The sequence below is a fragment of the Lygodium microphyllum genome, chromosome 10, assembly GCF_053477565.2.
Source record: "Lygodium microphyllum isolate KBCC chromosome 10, Lygodium_microphyllum_v1.1.10, whole genome shotgun sequence".
In the NCBI taxonomy this organism is placed as follows: Eukaryota; Viridiplantae; Streptophyta; class Polypodiopsida; order Schizaeales; family Lygodiaceae; genus Lygodium; species Lygodium microphyllum.
The window spans coordinates 112126683-112146329 of NC_141144.1; the positions used below are offsets into that span (position 1 = coordinate 112126683).

The 19647-nt window shown below is 37.1% G+C and overlaps 1 long non-coding RNA gene across 1 annotated transcript; it reads right to left on the reverse strand.

The window, feature by feature from the left end:
- Window positions 1–18140: 18140 nt before the first annotated feature.
- On the reverse strand, window positions 18141–19417 carry LOC148030444 (uncharacterized). The gene is made up of 2 exons (XR_015692275.1): window positions 18775–19417; window positions 18141–18694 (listed from the first exon to the last, which is right to left on the reverse strand). It is a non-coding gene; the product is annotated as an uncharacterized LOC148030444 (long non-coding RNA).
- Between the last annotated feature and the right edge of the window lie 230 nt (window positions 19418–19647).

Consider the following 19647-nt stretch of genomic DNA (forward strand, 5'->3'; position numbering starts at 1 on the left):
ACTGGATTCTTGGCCCAACTGAATGGCACTCATAGAATCGAAATGCAGTGTAGGCATAGCATATGTTATACCAAGGTTTGCAATCAAACTGCCTAACCAGATAGCCTCCTTGCAAGCCTCTGTGGCTGCAATATACTCGGCCTCTGCAGTAGAAACAACCATACACTTCTGCACGGACATCCAAAAGATAGCCCCTTCAGCATAAGTGAACACGTAGCCAGAAGTGAGCTTCCTACTATCTGCATGTCGTGCATAATCAGAGTCAATGTACCCCACGACTCCTGTATCCTGGCTGCATAGAAAATACACATATTTGCTGTGCCCTTCAGGTACCTCATGATACCCTTCATGGCATCCCAATGTTTCTTGCCAGGTGCAGCCATATAATGTGCCACCAGCCCAACTGCAAAAGCAATATCTGGGCAGGTGGCTATCATGGCATACATAAGACTGCACGCGACTGATGCATAGGGAATCTTGGCCATCTCAGGGACTACTCTATCTGCCTTAGGAGCATCTAGCTCCTTATGAGCTGTCCCAACTAAAAGCATGTCATCCTCATGGCGTATCAAAATTAGCAAAGAACCATCACGGGCTTTCTTCAGGTACAAGCATGCATCCATAGCACTGCGGCTGTAGCCCTGTGACTACATGAATGCAACAAACTTATGGTACCATTCCCTAGGTGCCTGCTTCAAGCCATATAGACTCTTCTTTAGCTTACACACTAGGTGTTCCCTGCCAAGGTCTGCAAAGCCCTTAGGCTGCTCCATGTAAATCTCATCATGCAAGTCCCCATGTAAAAAAGCCGTCTTGGCATCCATCTGGTACAAGTTCAGGTCAAGCTGTGCAACCAAAGCCAAGACTAAGTGTAGGGTGGTCATCTTGACCATAGGAGAAAAGATTTCATCAAAGTCAACACCATGCTCATGTTTAAAGCCCTTAATAACCAATCGAGCCTTGTATGCCGACTTGGTGTCTAGGGGTACATTTCAACTTGTACACCCACTTGCATGGCAAAGCCTTCTTACCCTAAGGTAAGGAAAACAAATCCCAAGTCTGATTCTTATGCAATGAGTCAAGCTCACACTGCATAGCCCTCGTCCAAGAGTGACAATCACCCCTGTGCATAGCCTCATCATAAGTGAGAGGCTCTTCTGCATCTGTAACCAGTATATAATCCATAGAGGGCGTAAAATGTTCAAGAGGTCATCTATCTCTAGTAGAATGCCTCAATCGAGGCTTTGCTGCCTGACCAACATCCTGTCTAACATCTGGGCCATGAGCATCAAGTGATGCTATTAAAAATATAAAAAAATTACGAGTCATAACCCGACATTTTTTCCAGATTGACAATGATTGTAGCTACCCATCATAGGAGTTATAACGTGAATGAGAGTTATAAGCCATATTAGTCATTAATGTCAATGTGTATAGTATGAATGGTCCAAAAATATTAGATTTTTGGACAAAACTAGCATATTTTAGATATTATTTATTGTAAATATCCTAAAAAGCTATGAATTTTTCTAGAACAGGATGTCATGTAAAAAAAGCAAGTGGTTTTTTCAGCTTGTTTTGCAAATTTAATACAAAAAAAAGAAGGATTGGAAAAATCGTGCGCGTCATGTGATCGCAGTTTATAGGCAAAAAACAGCACTTCGAATAGATAGAAGAAAAAGGAGTGATCTAGATGATTTCTAACCAAGTGTCTTAGAGTTTTTCCCCCCCTTTTGGAGCCAACAGAACTATCAGATTTGTGATTTGAGCATCAGATTGCATCTTAGAAGTTTCAAATTGCTGATTTTTCCAAGATCCCCTCCATAAAGAGCTCTTCTTCTCAACCCCACAACCCTTCTTCTCTTGTTTAGCTATAAATATGAGGCATGGGGAGCAGATAGAGAAGCACAAGGAGACCCCGAGAGGCTGCGAGAGAGAGAGAGAGGTAGAGAGAGGAAGGTAGAAGGATACCCCTCCAAGAGGTTGCGAGAAGGAGCTTGAGAGAGAGAGAGAGGAGTTACCCCGAGAGGCTACGAGGAAGAGAGTTAGCCTAATTCCCCCTATCTCAATCTTTGACTAAGCCATCTTCTCTTATGCTCTCCTATCTCGAATTCATTTCTCCTTCTTTATCTCTCAAATCCACTTGCGAAGGATGGCTCCAAAGTGACAAGGTAGAATGACCATAAGAACCACCGCAACCGGTCAAGGAACGGGTATTGCCAAAGATACGAGAGTGCTTGAGATTACCGAAATTGCCACTACCAACAACGGAACATCGGATGTGGCGAATGCAAGCGCGAGCAAAGACGAAATTCCTAATGTCGTCATGCCAAACCACGTTATTCATTACTCAGTTATTATTTCTCCACATAAAATAATTACATATAATATTAGCTTCTATATTTTACACTTACATGAATTGACAGTTTCATCTAGAAGGCATACTAGTACACGCATAAACAATTAATCTCTATGATTTATAGTTAGATTAATTGAGATTCTAAATCATGGAATCATGATGGAAATAGTTGCAATAGGTTATTGCACATATGACTTTATGCACACTCGAGATTAATAAAATAACTCGATAAAATTATTGTCAAACGTGACAAGGTTAAGTGTTGACTAACGCTTAAAAAGTAAAACTATATTTAAAGGATCTGTAAGTCATCTCGTTAAGTTATTGGCATAATATATTTCTTTAAGGAATTTTGTTTATGTTGGGTAAGATAGCCCAAACGGGAAATTCATGCCTTGCTTAACATATTGTAAGAGATGTACTCAACACTTCTTTATGGGGAGGAGAATCCTCATTAGAATGTAAGGTTATCTTAGGATAAGGTCTACCTTAGCTATGGAAGCTATGAATTGCATGATGGTGTGATTGTCATTGCATCATTTGATATACATTTGAAAGGACTATTTGTGTTTGCTAGAATCTAGATCTCTAATTGAAAATATTAACAAACAGGATAAAAGGAAGGATCGCGCTAGGGTATCCCCAAGCTAGCTGCGAGACCCTACTCCAAGGCAGTCATGCTTATTGCTTCGTGAGGCTTAGACCGGCTCCGTTAGCGAAAGGTCTGCGTAGGGATAGCCTCAAGCAATAGGAAATGTGGGTGCCAGGGGGGCTCTGGCTATAAATCATGCATTGTTCCTAGAATCTGACGAGCCCCTTCATGACCCATGATGTGATCTTGGAACCCTAAATACTAGTTACATGGGTGGAAAATTGGTGGGTAGAATACCCTCATGGAATTCTGTGTATCTTCCGTTGGGTTGGAAAGATGAAAATTATAATAAGCTTCCAATATAATAAGGAAGTTTGTTTTATTCAAGGATTTTTTGAATTGTATGCGTGTCCGTGAGATAAATTACATGAAGAAACATGTGATTTAATGGACTAAATAAGGAAACTGGTTGCATATGTTCCAATAAATGTGTTGTAGGTAATTAAAAAAACTAAAGATGATTACATCATCAAAGGAAAGTGGGTGGGCGTGACCCCCGACGGGTCCGTCCAATGGTAGGGTGGTCCCGGTTAGCTGGGAGCTTTTCTAAATCGGCAATAGAAATAAGAAGATGATAATTTGACTAACTAGTCATTAGATAGAACCGACTTGCATTGTTTAAGGGGACCGAAATGGGATTTTTCCTTATGGGCAGAAGGATTGATGTACCACACTCCCCTCTATCTCCCATTCTCTTTGAACCAAGTACAATAGCACGTTCGCTTCAAATTGAGTAATCTTGTAGAAGTGGAAAACTTGAAATTACTGACACTAGCTGATTGCTAGGAGACCCGTCTGGTTTTAGGAACTCGAAAATTTAGGTTGAACCTAGTGGGTTTGTCCGAAACACTTCGGTTGCGATGTAGACTTAGTGGGGTCTAAGTGACAAACCCCATGATGTTCCAAGGGAGCACCAGGCACCATCATTTGGAAAACATACTAATAGACTACATAAGGGTGTGCCTTGGAATGAGCTTGGCGGACACCTCAGATGAATGCTGCTATGTATGCTAAAGGAAAATGAGTGGTTACACACTTTGAAATATGGCATAAACGTATCGGATATGCAAATGTGCAAAGGCTAAAATTAATGCAATCCAAAGGATTGGTGATAGGGTTGCCTGCTTTTAGAGTTGTAAAATTTCATAAAGTATGTGGTTTGGTAAGCAAGTAAAACGGCCTTTTTCACATGACAGAGATGTGAGCAGAAACATACTTAATGTTATACATACAAATGTTTGGGGGCCTACACAGAACATATCTCTTGGTGGCATCAAATATTTTGTTACATTCATTGATGTTGTTTAAGGAATCTATTGGTATATTTCACGAAGGAAAAGAGTGATGTATTTGAGCACTTCAAAACTTTCAAGATTGTGGTTGAAACAGAAACAAGCTTGAAAGTTAATTGCTCGAGATTAGATGGAGGGGGAGAGTACCTCTCTAATGAGTTTAATGCCTTCTTGAGGTCTCATAGTATAAAGAGACAATTTACTTGTAGGTATATCCCATAGCAAAATGGGATTGTTTGCGGAAAGGAAAAATAGGCATATTACGGAAGTTGCATGGGCATTGATGGCTAAAAAGAGTATGCCAAAATATTTTTAATCTAAAGTTATTCATACTTTTATCTATATTATAAATAGAACTCCTACAATTGCAGTTCTTCATGGACTGATCCTTGAAGAATGCTTTGTAGGCAATAAGCTTGATGTGTCACACAATATATTTTTTTTGGATACTCTTTAGAGCAAAAAGGATACGTTGTTATAACCTTGTCTTTACATGCAAGTTCAGAGTAAGCAGGGATATTATTTTTTGATGAGATGAGCAGTTGCTATGCATCTAGTGGTGATACATTGGATGATGATCATCATCATGTTAGTTACATGTAAAAAAAAAGAAACAATCATAGAGCCTTAGTGGACCAGAAACATCATCTAGTACTACATCTACAATTAGCCCTTAGTCTAGGAGATTGAGAAGTAGCCCTACATCTTCAGTGGATCTACAAGTGTTGCACGTAAAGACAAAGGGACGAAGAAAGTGTCAAATTGTAATGATATATCTACTGGTCATTTGGGATTTGATGGAGATTCTAGTGGTTCAGAGATTTTGGGTGATGAGCTTGGTATTCCTTTAGTCAAGACACTAGGTGTACACAGAGAGCACATGGTAATGTAAAGGCTCCATTAATTGATCCAATGGTATGCAAGTCTAGCAAGATCAAATACCCTATTAAAAGAATTGTTTTTGAAGGTTATGTAGCTCACCATTATCCTTATATGGTAAAGGTAGTTGAGAATGCTGTTGGTCATGCTAATTTTGGGATGCATCAACAATGGATGAGGAAATGGCTGCATTAGAAGCCAATAAACTTGGGATTTGGTACCCTTGCCTAAGGGAAAGAAAGATATTGGCTATAAGTGGGCTTACAAAATTAATCATAATGTAGATGGTTTGGTTAACAAGTATAAGGCTAGGCTGGTTGCAAAAGTCTATGCTCAAATATATGGCATAGATTATGAAGAGACATTTAGCTCAGTTGCTAGGATGACAACCAAAGCCTAAGCAACAACCAAAGGTTGGAATTTTTAGCACATGGATATCAAGAATGCCTTCTTGCATGGTGAACTCCAAGAAGAGATGTATATGGAGCAGCCAATAGGTTATGAGGATTTAGAGCATTCCACATATGTGTGCAGGTTAAAGAAAGTGCTCTATAGACTGAACCAAGCACCTAGAGCATGGTCTAACAAGATCAAAGAGTCTCTTGCCAACATTGGCTTTTATGTTTTTTATGTTGACCACTTACTTTATGTGAGAAAGGGAGATGCGGGCTTGGTCACCATAGTCGCCTATGTGGATGACTGGATTATTACAAGTGATTGTGAGGATAGTGGGATTGCTTAAGTTAAGGAATTTTTTAGAAAGAAGTTTGAGATGAAGAATTTATGTGAGCTAAAGTAGTTTCTTGGTATTGACGTGATTAGATGTGATGATGGTATATGGCTATCCCAAAGGTAGTATGGCTTGGATATGTTATCCAAGTATGGTATGACAACATGTAAGTCTCTTTTAGTATCATTGGAGAAAAATGTGAGGTTGAGTGCTAAATTTAGGGATGAGATAGAAGACCCTACTATATTCAGGAGGGTAGTAGGAAGTCTAATTTACACGACTATCACAAGGCCAGATATATTGTTGGCCTTGTCAGTTAGTTTATGCATGTCTAAAAAGCCTCATTTGGATGCAGTTAGACACATATTGATGTATTAAAGTCCACTTCACATTATGAACTTTTTTATAAGGTAGGTAAGGATGTACAGGTGTTTGGATACACATATGCAGATTGGGTTAATAGCAACTCAGACAGAAGATCTACCAGTGGATTCATGTTTTTCCTTGGTAGTGGAGTAGTTACATGGAGCAGCAAAAGGCAACCTACAATTTCTTTATCAAGTAGAGAGGCTGAGTATAGAGGTGCTACTATGGCAATATGTGAGGTGGTATGGTTGCAAAAGTTATTGGGTGATTTGGATGTGTAGAGAGACGGTCCACTTGTCATTCATTGTGACAACATGAGCCACATACAGCTAGCTAGGTACATGATGTTCCATGCTAGGACAAAACACATTGAGGAGCACTACCACTTTGTAAGAGAGAAGGTACTTGCAAGAGAGATTGACTTGGTATATGTCAACACATAGGATTAGATTGACTTGGTATACGTCAACACATAGGATTAGATAGTTGAACTTTTCACAAAGGCATTGGGTACAGAGAATCTTCGAAAGTTTCGAAGCTTACCTAGATTTGCAAAGATATAATTGAGCTTGAGGGGGAGTGTTAAGATGGCAAGCTCAACATGTGCGGACATTGATGATGGATCAATTGGCTACATGGATATGCACATCTACACTTAGCACATCAGTGGTCATTATGATCCTCACATAGCCAATGACTTATCACTTATTATATTTAGTTTGTTGCATCTGCCTAAAGCTGACATTAGGAAGATGATTTTGCACAAATATTGTTGTTAAGATTGTTTCAATCTAGAAACATCGAGATAAGATAAAATGAATGAGCATATATCACATGGTTGTGACCAGCAACCAAACCTATTAATCCAACTATGAATGAATCCAAAACTAAGCATTCAATGCTCATAAGCATCCATGCACCAATCAATTAGTATAGTTAGTTATGCATTTTTTGACTTAGTAGGCTACTTTCATTTATGTTGTGTCTTATCTATACTTTGTGTACATTGTATTATATGTGGAAGACGAAGAAGAAACCGGCAAGAAAACATTTTGGCTTCCATCTCTCTTCGTGTGTTCTTGAGTGAGATTTCTCTTGTGTGTATAGTGTGTGTTTGGTGCTACAGCTCAAGCAAGTCCCCCCACCACGCGATTCTTGACAACCCATCAACTTGGATGCTATATCTGCACTACTTAGAGGGGATGCCAAGATTATGCCTAGCTATGGATCTCTCACAAAGTACATTCCTTGCCCTCATGATGATCAAGATTGGATACATACACTAGTCACAATTGATTTGTCATTTTCACACAATGAAGATGAGGATAAGCATACTACAATCACACCAAGTAGATAGGCTGAGCAGAAAGGAACCACCAATGCTATAGGGAATTGACTACTAATAATCCCAATCTGCAAGATATCTAGAAGTATTGAACTAAGAGCTCACATGACCTATTATGTGTCCACAAATAAATTGGAGTTAATAAGAATCCTAAAATATCTCGAGAAAAGGTTGCAAAGTAATCATAGTGCAAATCTCATACCGCTTAAGGACCTTTTGGAAGCCCAACATTGAAATTGGAAGAAGATACATGACCTGAATCTTCTCTACAATTGGGCTCTCCTAGAGAAGAATTAAAGAACCGATGAAGAAGCGGCCAATGATGATGAATTTTTTGATGCAAAAGGTACAAAGGGCTCCTACACGAAATGCAAATCAAGGGATGAAACCTCACACCTAGACCTTGAAACAATTAACTACAACACTGACAAGGATACAATTGAGTAAATAATCATTGATTCTAAACCCACAAAATCCCCAATTTTGCTTATTAGTGAAATAGTCAAAATGGATTGTGATCCTACTCGGTTGGAATATATAGGAGTACTAGACTACAAGCAAGCAGGGCTCAACCAAGGTGATTCATTGACACTATACGAAGTCCAAACCGCTTCAAACCTACGGTCACCTAGAGAAACACCCTTGTGTAGTGAAGGCTGTGAGTTTGAATCTGAGTCAAAAATTAGCTCTAATAGTGATCTAGAAATATTGTTACTTCCTAAAACTCGATACCTATGGTGCAAATGGTTAAAGAAGAAACAATGGGAAAAACTTGTTTTTTCTTGATATCGAGAAGCAAAAGAAACCATACAACCTTTCAAAACATTTTACCAAATTCAAAAATAGGGATAGAATAGTGGTGATATTAGGAGCTAAATGGTAGGGACAAGCTAGTGAATTAATAGAAGGCCCGATAGTTGACTTAGTTGAGGAAGGTCAAAAATCCCAACCAGTGTTCATTATCAATGCCCTATTTAAGGATGAGGAGACTAACCTTATAACTCTCCTACGAGAGTTCAATGATGTGTTTGCTTGGTTGCTTGGGGATCTCAGGGGAGTAGACCCCAACATCATCACTCATAATATTCCCATGGTACCAAATGCAGTGCCAATCAAAAAGAGACCATACGCTATGAATTCAAAGTGTGCACACACTGTCAAAGAAGAAATTGACAAACTATTGCATGTCGGATTTATTTAGAAAATAGAGCACAAAAACTGGGTATCACCAATCATGATAGTGTTGAAGAAAATGGAAAATTTCACGTTTGTGTGAATTACAAGAAAGTAAAGGCAACAACAAAATGAGGCAACTACCCATTGCCATAGACCGAGCACATACTAGAGAGAGTCACAAAAAAAGGAAGCTTATAGCTTCTTTGATGGATTTTTGGGCTATAAACAACCATCTGGATGATAGGCATACAATGGCATTTGCCACTGAACGGGGTGTATTTGCATATATAATGATGCCATTTGGATTGACACATGCCCTTCCAGTTTCCAATGGTTAATGCGTATGATATTCAAAGACATGCTTTGCAAATGATTGGAAGTGTTCATAGACAATCTCTGTATCCATACCAACTAGGCTAAACATCTTGAAAAACTTCGAGTGGTTTTCAAATGTTGTAGATAGTATGGCCTCTCCTTAAACACCTTAAAGTGCCAAATTTGAATAAAACACAGATGTACCTTTAGGGGACATAGTTTCAAATAATAGCATTGCTACTAAATTTTCCAAAGTCTGAGTCATTATCGATCTGCCACCACTAACAAATGGCAAGGGAGCTCAATGCTTCCTCATCCACACAAGATATTATTGACGGTTCCGTGTTGAACTATGCACTCATTGCATGGCCACTTTACAAATTTGTTATCATACTCGAGTGGACTAAGGAATGCCAACGTGCTTATGAAGAACTAAAAAAGGCTCTGACTACCGTAGCATTACCTTCCATTTACTATGGGAGTAGTTTTGTGCCAACCTAGAGAACATAATGTGGATTATCAAATGAGTTTCACCAACTGCTAACTACGAAAATGCATTATTCCACCGTCGAGAGGGAAGGTTTATATATGGTGCTTGTTGTGAAATAGTTTTGACACTATTTACTAGCAATCCCTTTTATTTTCAGTGTGAATCATCAAGCTCTAGTTCCCTTTTGAACAAACCTTGTGCTACAAGATGCATAGCCAAATGGTTATTGCTTCTCCTTGAATTTGACTTCTCAGTGGTGGTTGTGCAAAAGGGAAAACAACATTACATGGCTAATCATCTTTCTTGCATAACTAATGGACAGTTTGGTAAAAGGGCAACATGGATAACCTACTAGAGACTCATTTGTTTGGGATTTCAAAAGATGAAGACCTTTTTAAGGCTAATATCACTCCTGACTAGGTAGATGACATTGTTGAGGTATTAGAAAAAGGAATACCAAATAGACCAACAAGAAAAGCTAGATTATGTTGCCTCATGATCAAAGCATAGCCATACCAGTTGATTGATACACAAGTGTCTAGCTTAGGCCAAGATGGATTACTAAGACAATTTGTTTGAAAATATGAGATGCATGAAGTCTTAACAAAAGTACACATAGGAATTGCGATAGGGCATTTTGACAAAGATGCTACTGCTTGAAAAATCTTACAATCTGAGTTGCGATGGGCTACCCTATTTTGTGATGCTCTGAGGTTTGTGAAGCATTGTGATGAGTGCCGACCAAAATTTCAATAAAAAAGAATAGAATGGAGCTTAATCCAATAATAGTGAGACAGTCTTTTGAAAAATGAGAAATTGATTTTATTGGACCCATAAGCCCTATAGCATAATACTTGTGAGCAAGATACATCATTATTGCCACAGTTTATCTGACCAAGTGGGCAGAAGCTACAGCTACCAGCAAAAACGATGCTAGGACCACATCTAAATTATTATGAAAACAGGTGGTCTCTTGATTCGACTATCCAAATGAGATAGTAAGCGACCAAGGTATCCAATTCATTAATGAGATGGTTTCACACTTCTTGTCCACCCTTAAGATCATTCACAGAAAACCTTCCCCCTACTATCCCCAAGCCAATGGCCAAGTAGAGTCCACAAACAAAATGTTGATCAATGTCATGACCAAAATTGTCTTGACTTCTCAAAGAAATCATGACAATAGACTCATAGCCACTCTATGGGCATATCGAATAGCCTACAAAATGGCAGTCGACCAAACGCCTTTTAGATTGACATACCAGCATAGATGCGATCATGCTTGTAGAATTCATTATTCCAAGTCTAAGAATAGCTATCCAAGAAAGATAAAAGGGACAAACTGCATGGACTAACCTCTTGCTTAAGTTAGAGTGACTTTCAGAAACACAATTGCTAGCTACCCATGCACTCATTTATGAAAAAACGCAACCAAAGGCCTAGTTTGACAAACATGCCAAACAATGAGATTTCGAAAAGGATGGCCTAGTGCTATTGTACTCCATTAAGGGGGCACACGCAAAAAATGAAATTCAAAGGTCTAGGTCCATTCCACGTGTGTGTATAGAATTAGTAATATTGAACTTGGGACACTTGATAGTGAAGGCTTAGGCTTTTTTAGTAGCAATCGAATAAAAAAATATTATCTCCCAACACACCCATTGCAAGAAGCCTCAATGGAACCACCACCTATTGCTTTACAAGTAGTTAGAATCATCAAAACCGACCCTTAAGATGAAAGCCCCCTAACTACAAGGGTATCTCATCGTGTCATTGCCTTGATCGATATGACATCCCAACATATAATGATTTGATATTGGGCAATCACCACTCACACCTATGACAATAAAATTAAATCCATATGGAAAACCTCTTTATGCATTATTAGGGAAATGTTAAATCACCTTAATCATCAAGACTGAAAGTCTATCTGCCATCTTCTATGTGCTACTTATAACGACAAAGGAGTTGGTAATGAGGTACTATTGGGAGGCCCGTTTAAACGACTCACCAAGTATATAGTCAGCCTTAAACTACAACGTATCCATTTGGAGCTACTCAATGTCAAGATTTGCCACACAAATTGCATGGTGGAAAGACTTGCTTGAGCTATTGTGCCAAAGACACACCATACATGCATTTGGAAGCTCACTCAAGAATATAAAAAGGGACATGGAAACCAAAACATTTTCTTGGCGGTTTCTTCATCTTCTTTTTCACACTATAATGTACACAAAGTATTAATAAGATATAATATAAAGGAAAGTGGTCTACTAAGCCAAATGGTATATAATTGACTATACTAATTGACTAGCGGTATAACTATACCTACAAGTAGGTGCAATAAACCAAATATAATAAGTGATAAGTCAGTGGCCATGTGAGCATTATAATGACTATCGATGTGCTTAGTATAGACATGTGGACTATCTAACCAAGTGGTCCATCATCAATGTATGCACATGCTAAGCTTGACATCTCAACACTCCCCCTCAAGCTCAATTGTATCACTGCAACTCTAAGTAAGCTTCAAAATTTTCGAAGATTCTCTGCACCCAACGTCTTTGTGAAAATGTCAGTTATTTGACCTTGTATACTGACATATACTAAGTTAATATTTCTTGCAAGTATCTTCTCTCTCATAAAGTGGTATTGCATCTCAAAGTGTTTTGTCCTATTATGGAACACTAGGTTCTTAGCTATTTGTATGTTGCTCATGTTGTCATGGTGAATGACAACTAGACCATCTTGTACATCCAAATCACCTAAAGACTTTTGCAATCATGCCACCTTACATGCTGCCATAGTAGCATCTCTAGACTCAACCTTTGTACTCGATAAAGCAATTGTAGGTTGTTTTTTTCTACTCCGTGTAACTACTACACTACCAAGTGAAAACATGAATCCACTAATAGATCTTCTATCAAACATGCTACCAGCCCAATCTGCATTTGTATATCCAAATACATATATATATCTCTACTTGTTTCATAAAAAAGTTAATAATGTAAGGTGGACTTCACATACCTCAATGTGCATCTAACTATATCTAAATGAGGCTTTCTAAGCATCTACATAAACTGACTGATAAGGCTAACATCATAGCTTATATTACAAATATACATTCATTTCTATCTTTATTCTCTATCGTGAAGATTATGCATAGTTTCCCTACTACAATTTACCACTATGAAATATCATCCTTCTCGACATAATATTAGCCTACAATATGATCTATTTTACCATAATAATAATGACAAATAGTATTAGAGTTACTATAACCTCTGTTTTGTCATTAATCTTTCTCTAGAGCTCCCCTATCTCTAAAGTTTCCATGGCCACTTGTTGAAACCTGCATTTTATCGTATTGTTGATTTAACTTATTTTGTTGGCTATCACCAACACGTCCAATATTACGACCTCTCAAAGGAAAATCTACCACATCTTTTTTATAAAGTTGAGTAAAATTCTTAAACTTGTTTACCACTTCCTTCATATGATTTACCCTACATCTTGATCTCTTCATTGATCATGAGAAAGAGACTAACTCATCAAAAATTAAAAACAGCTTTCATACATATACAAAAGTAACGAAAGATTTCTAGACCATCTCATTATTGAGGCCACCCCAAGTAGATGAAACCAAATAATCATCATTAAGCATTATATCAACTACTACTAAGGTATATACGATGCTACTTACTTTCAAAACACTCATTTCCATTCATCTTTTATTTCTTTAAAGTATTCAACTCTTACTTAAATTGAATCTTCTGTGCCTTTGTGTACTAAAAAAAAGTTCTCAAAGATTATCCAAGCTACATGTACAATTTCTACATTTTTTATACATCTCAACACAAGATTATCAATGACTCTAGATAGCCAATACATCACCTTTTTATACTTTGCATTCTGTTCTTTTCACACCTTTAATTCTTCTACAATTGTAAAATTACTTAGCTTTGGTTCCTTTCCTTTACCTAAAATATACTCATTAAGAGTTTTCTTAATAAAAAAATTTCACACAAAACTTTCATGATTGATAGTTCTTTTGGTTTAACTTCTCAATGATGGTGTTTCCACTTTTCTTTGTCATTATCATAAAATTAATACAACATAAAAAACAACCTTTTCATTGATTACACACTGATACATTTAATATACAACTTGTTGGTAAATAAAACTTGTGTTTGCTTTCAAATAAACACCTTGAAACTTGCAAATTCAAAATCTCTAACCTATGCACCCACTTTCGATTATTAGAACCGAAATCTCAATATACCCTAAAATCGATGTCCATAACCTTGCAAGTCTAAAATAGAACCTAAAATGACCTAACATAGCCAAAATAGCAAGGGATCAATCTTAAAGGGCTTTATTGCAAAATATACAAAGCTTTGTTAAACTTATCTATAACTAACATCATAATAAGTATGCAATCTATATAACAATCTATATAGCCAAATTACTACCAACTTACAAAATAGATTGCTATATAGTAAGTTTGTGGTTAGATAATTGCTATATTTGGCTATGCTCAAGTTGGTGGTTGATAAGTGCAATGTCCATATGAGGAAATATCAATGACCACCTAAATGTGCCCGAATCTCATTTACTAGACCAAAAGCACTAATTGGATGGAAAACTTCCACCTATGCCTATGGTATCCTCAATTTCTTGTTTACAATAAGCCAAAGCCAAGCATTCATCTTGCTCAACCAAATTAGCCAACAAAAAAGCTAGATGTTCCTCTCAACCATAGACCAATCTCAAGCCTTATGAGAGATACTCTCTCTTGAAACCAACGGTCCACATGGCTAGGATACCAATGACAACAATATGCAATGTATTCAACAAATTAATAATGCCTTTGCTCTTCACCTAGACCTACAAATGTCTTAACTTGGGCCTCTTTGATGAAAACATTACAAACCAAGTTAGATCTTTACCACGCTCACGGCAAGAATATAAGCACACCTTTTCCAAACTCACTAAGCAACTTATTGTAACTCTAGTTTCATGAGTAGGCTTTTCAAAACCTAAGTTGCACACGAAAGGATGACAAGTGTTGAACACTATTTTCAAAAGAACAAATTAACTACATGCTAAGTATGAAAGTTAAAGGATATAAACTCATGTGGTACAAACAAATTCACAATCTAAAAGAAGCGTCCACCAAAACTCTAGATTCCAAAGGCTTAGTTGACTAATGTAAATTGCACAAGCATATGGAAAAATTAAAAGAAAATATAAATTACAAGCAATATATAGAATTTCTTGTAACCTATGATCCTAACAAGCATACAAAAAGATAATCAAGTTTGTTGTTTATGCAAGTGAAGGAAAAGGTGCTTCCATTGGAGCGAGAGATTGCAAGATTTGCATGATCTTAACAAGCATACAAAAGAATAATCAAGTTTGCTCTATGTACAAGTGAAGAAAAAGGTGTTTCCAATGGAGGAAGAGGTTGCATAAATTGCACAAGCATATGGAAAAATTAAAAGAAAATATAAATTACAAGCAATATATAGAATTTCTTGTAACCTATGATCCTAACAAGCATACAAAAAGATAATCAAGTTTGTTGTTTATGCAAGTGAAGGAAAAGGTGCTTCCATTGGAGCGAGAGATTGCAAGATTTGCATGATCTTAACAAGCATACAAAAGAATAATCAAGTTTACTCTATGTACAAGTGAAGAAAAAGGTGTTTCCAATGGAGGAAGAGGTTGCATAATCAAGTTTGCTCTATGTACAAGTGAAGAAAAAGGTGTTTCCAATGGAGGAAGAGGTTGCAAGATTTGCAATACACAAGGCTAGAAACTTAGAAATAACAAAGGCCACAATATATATACATTAAAAGAAAAGAGAATTTACCAAGCTGTCAATCAAACGAGAAGGGCATGACAAAGGGGAAAAAATTTCAAACAAGTGAAATAAACATCCAAGAGAGGATGAGATATCAAGGCAAAAACAAAAGAAAAAGACATTGACTTTGTAGAGAAAGCAAGAGCAAGAAGACGACCTTTGCAATTAGAAGATTAATGAACCTTTCACAAAGAGCAAGCTTCCTACTCTCCGACTAAGGTTGTCATTGTGGTTTTATCAACAACTCTTTTACTAGGTTTTTTCTTGTTTTGGAGCCTCTATAGTCTTCTCACAATTTCCTCTATCTTCAATTACAATCTACTATTTTGCTTCTTTTAGGTTTCTTGCTCTAGAGTTTTAGCACAAGTGGATGACACCTCATACATTCTTATGCTTTATGGTTATTATAATAATCATTTTGCTCCTAGATGCAATCCTTTTGTGACTTCTTGTATAATGGCTATTTTTTATCCCAATGAATCCTATCATTTCTACCTCTATTCTCTACTAATAGAGATCTTAATCTTTCAAACTCTTGTCCATCAAACTTCAATGTCTTTGTTGCAACATGGATGGTCAATTTTTTATTATCCATTTCTCAAGCATCTACCCCCAACACTTGCTTACATTTCAAATTTGTTTATTTCCCTTTTTCTTTCTCAATCACATTTTCCTTTCCTAGCTTTCATCCTAAAAGAGACTAAACAGATGAAAGTTTGTCTTAGCTTTACACTACACAGCTCACACAATTGTTTATTACAAACCTAATGTCAAATCCTTCACTATTGATTTTTGTACCCACACAAAATATTTAATAAGATAATAAAATCTATTAAAAATCAAATGAAATCATTTCACATCCTTTTATATTTCTCATTCTAGTAATGAAATAGAGAATCATAAATTTTAGAATAGACTGACACATATACCAAATCATAACAATGTGGCAAAGTGTAAGGATCAAATCATAATAGAGATGACAAAGCACATTAAGCATTACCTTTCAACCATACTTTTAACTGAAGTGACAAGAACAATTAACTACATTCTAAATTGTATATATACCAAAGTTTAGCAAGGATAGATTACTCAACCATTCTAAAATCTATTAAAAATCAAATGAAATCATTTCACATCCTTTTATATTTCTCATTCTAGTAATGAAATAGAGAATCATAAATTTTAGAATAGACTGACACATATACCACATCATAACAATGTGGCAAAGTGTAAGGATCAAATCATAATAGAGATGACAAAGCACATTAAGCATTACCTTTCAACCATACTTTAACTGAAGTGACAAGAACAATTAACTACATTCTAAATTGTATATATGCCAAAGTTTAGCAAGGATAGATTACTCAACCATTCTAAAATCTATTAAAAATCAAATGAAATCATTTCACATCCTTTTATATTTCTCATTCTAGTAATGAAATAGAGAATCATAAATTTTAGAATAGACTGACACATATACCACATCATAACAATGTGGCAAAGTGTAAGGATCAAATCATATTAGAGATGACAAAGCACATTAAGCATTACCTTTCAACCATACTTTAACTAAGTGATAAGAACAATTAACTACATTTTAAATTGTCTATACACCAAAGTTTAGCAAGGATACATTACTCAACCATTCTACTAATATACTTTCAATTGCACATTTCAAATTTTTAAAGTGAATGATACTAGCTCTAAGACTATTGAATGAAAGACCAAAATATTTTCTATTTGATAAAAAGACAAGTAGAAATATTGTTTCACACATCCTATAGATTTCTCCTCATCAATCATAACCACCACATGGAAGTGTAACAACTCTTTAGATACTTGAGAAAGTTTAAGAACTAAATCAAAAGACATGCTCTATAAAGTACTCTTCACCAATCACAACCACTACATGAAAGTTTAGCGACCCTTAAAAGCTCAAGGGGGTTGAAAGACTACATCATAGGAGTAATGGGCCCCCTATAATTTAATTTAGATTAACTAAAGGAAAACTAAGCTCTAATTAGAAGATTCCAATAGTTTTTTCAAAATGCCATACAAATTTTAAGAGAGTAAAGAAGCAAAGGAAGATCTAAAGAATATTAGTCAACAATGCATTAATTTCAAATACAAAGGAGACTAGACACCTTTAGCCTTTAAGGCTAGATACTTAGCCAATACATCGTTGGATAAGCACAAGACAGCTTGTAGCAAAGACTTACACAAACAAAAGTCCTAACATATATTTGCAACGCTTGTTAGAGCCCACATATTAGTCAAACATAGATTGTATTTATATATTTTGATCAAAGGTTTGAAAATATTATGTAAATTTGTAATTGTTCATGGCTAGATTTTGCAAAATATTGGCAGGGATCTTCCTTCACACTTGTGTAGCAAGTCCAAGCATAAGAGAAGCTACATGCATTAAGTATACTCTCTTCAAAGGTACACTACATTTAACGGAATGAGCCATTCCAAATACTTAAATGGTGAAATCGACTGGCCAATGCAGTGTGCATTGAGCAATAATCATAAATAGCAAGAATTTAAGAGTCGCAATATTATCTTCGACCAAGACCAGGACTCACCTCATGGCTTCACAATATAAACTTATAATTGCTCTTTGGATCAACATGTTATATCATTCTTTTGAAAGATATGAGAGCTATATTCAAATTAGACCATGTTGATCTCACGAATGGCCAACAAAGATATATTTCCCAAATTGTAGACATCAAGTTTACATGCCCTTGTAAACATCTCACTATTTATAGTCTACAAGCTATGATGTTGTACGCTATTGGTGGATATGAAAACAGTCATATTCTCTATCATGTGTATGTGCAGAAGCCATAATCAAGCTGGTGATGGAAGGGGTGTCGTCAATTGACTGATGAACAACGGGCACTATCATGGCTGCGTAGAGCCTTGGAACGTAATACCTAGCGTTAACTATGGTTTTCGATCCATTGTTTGACGGCTAGAGATACATTAAATGCTAGTACTATGTATATAAAGCGCTTGCTAATGTTAAATCAGAGAATTGAAAGAAAAGGAACTCCTCCATCGTTGGAACTGGGCAGATAGACGAAGTTCATAGTGGGAAAATCTCTTTGGGGTGTGTGTGTGTGTGTGTGTGTGTGTGTGTTAAGGAGGGGGCGGGTGGCATAGATCGTAACTTGTACAGCAAGTTCGCAGTAGCGAAAGATGTCCACCCTGGGCCTCTGCATGACAAGAAACTTGCTCATCTGTATCACGACGATCTGATTTCCTGGCGCAAGCAAAACATCATGAAACCACTTACATTGCCAATGCTAGGGTTGAGACAAGGTCATCGAGGGAGCAGCAGGAGCTACCAAAAACATCGTGAGACCCAACCTACAGGTCCCTAAAGGCCATGCCAGATCAGCTTGAAGAGGTACAGAAGAATCCCCTGTTGATGCAGCTCACAGTAGCCTGCTCAAAGCAGAGAGAGAGAGGTGTAAAACAGAATAGCGAGAGAGAGGCACTACCGATAGAGAGCGGCGATTCGAACACCAGAGAGCAAGTAAAAGCAGAGGGAGCCTCAGATATCCAAGGAAGGGGATTGAGCAGCATCAGCTCTCAAGCCATCTCCCTGTGTCTCTCTCGGAGAGAGAGGCAGGGAGAAGGCGAAAGCTCTTAGGCGGCCACTGCGAATGTTTTGAGAAACAAGCCTTTCCAAGCTTCATCACGGGCTCCCTCTCCCTCTCCCTCTCCCTCTCTCGGCCATCGCTCTCGCCTTCAACAACAGAGGTAACAGATCTCTGGTTAAGTAGTCCAATACCCTAACTCATCCTACCCTACCCTAACCCTAACTTTGCTAAGGAGCGCCTTTCTTGTTAATTTCATTTGTTGTCTTCTTATTAAGGCTGGTTACACACCAAATAATGGGCGCCCACTTTGTAAGCTTTAATCACCCAAAACACTTATTTAAGGATTAGGTGTCGAGAGTCCTTTACACACTTGAGAGGACATGACCTGTTGTTTACCTGCTAAACAGGTGAATTCCTCGCTCACTTTTGGACAGGGAGTCTCCCTTGCCCACTTTGTAAAGTGACGGACAAGGATGCATTTTTTGCATTTGCAACCAATCAAAAAATTTATAAGTCTTATTTTTTATTTTTTTACAAACTGTGTCCATTTGATGTGTAAAAAT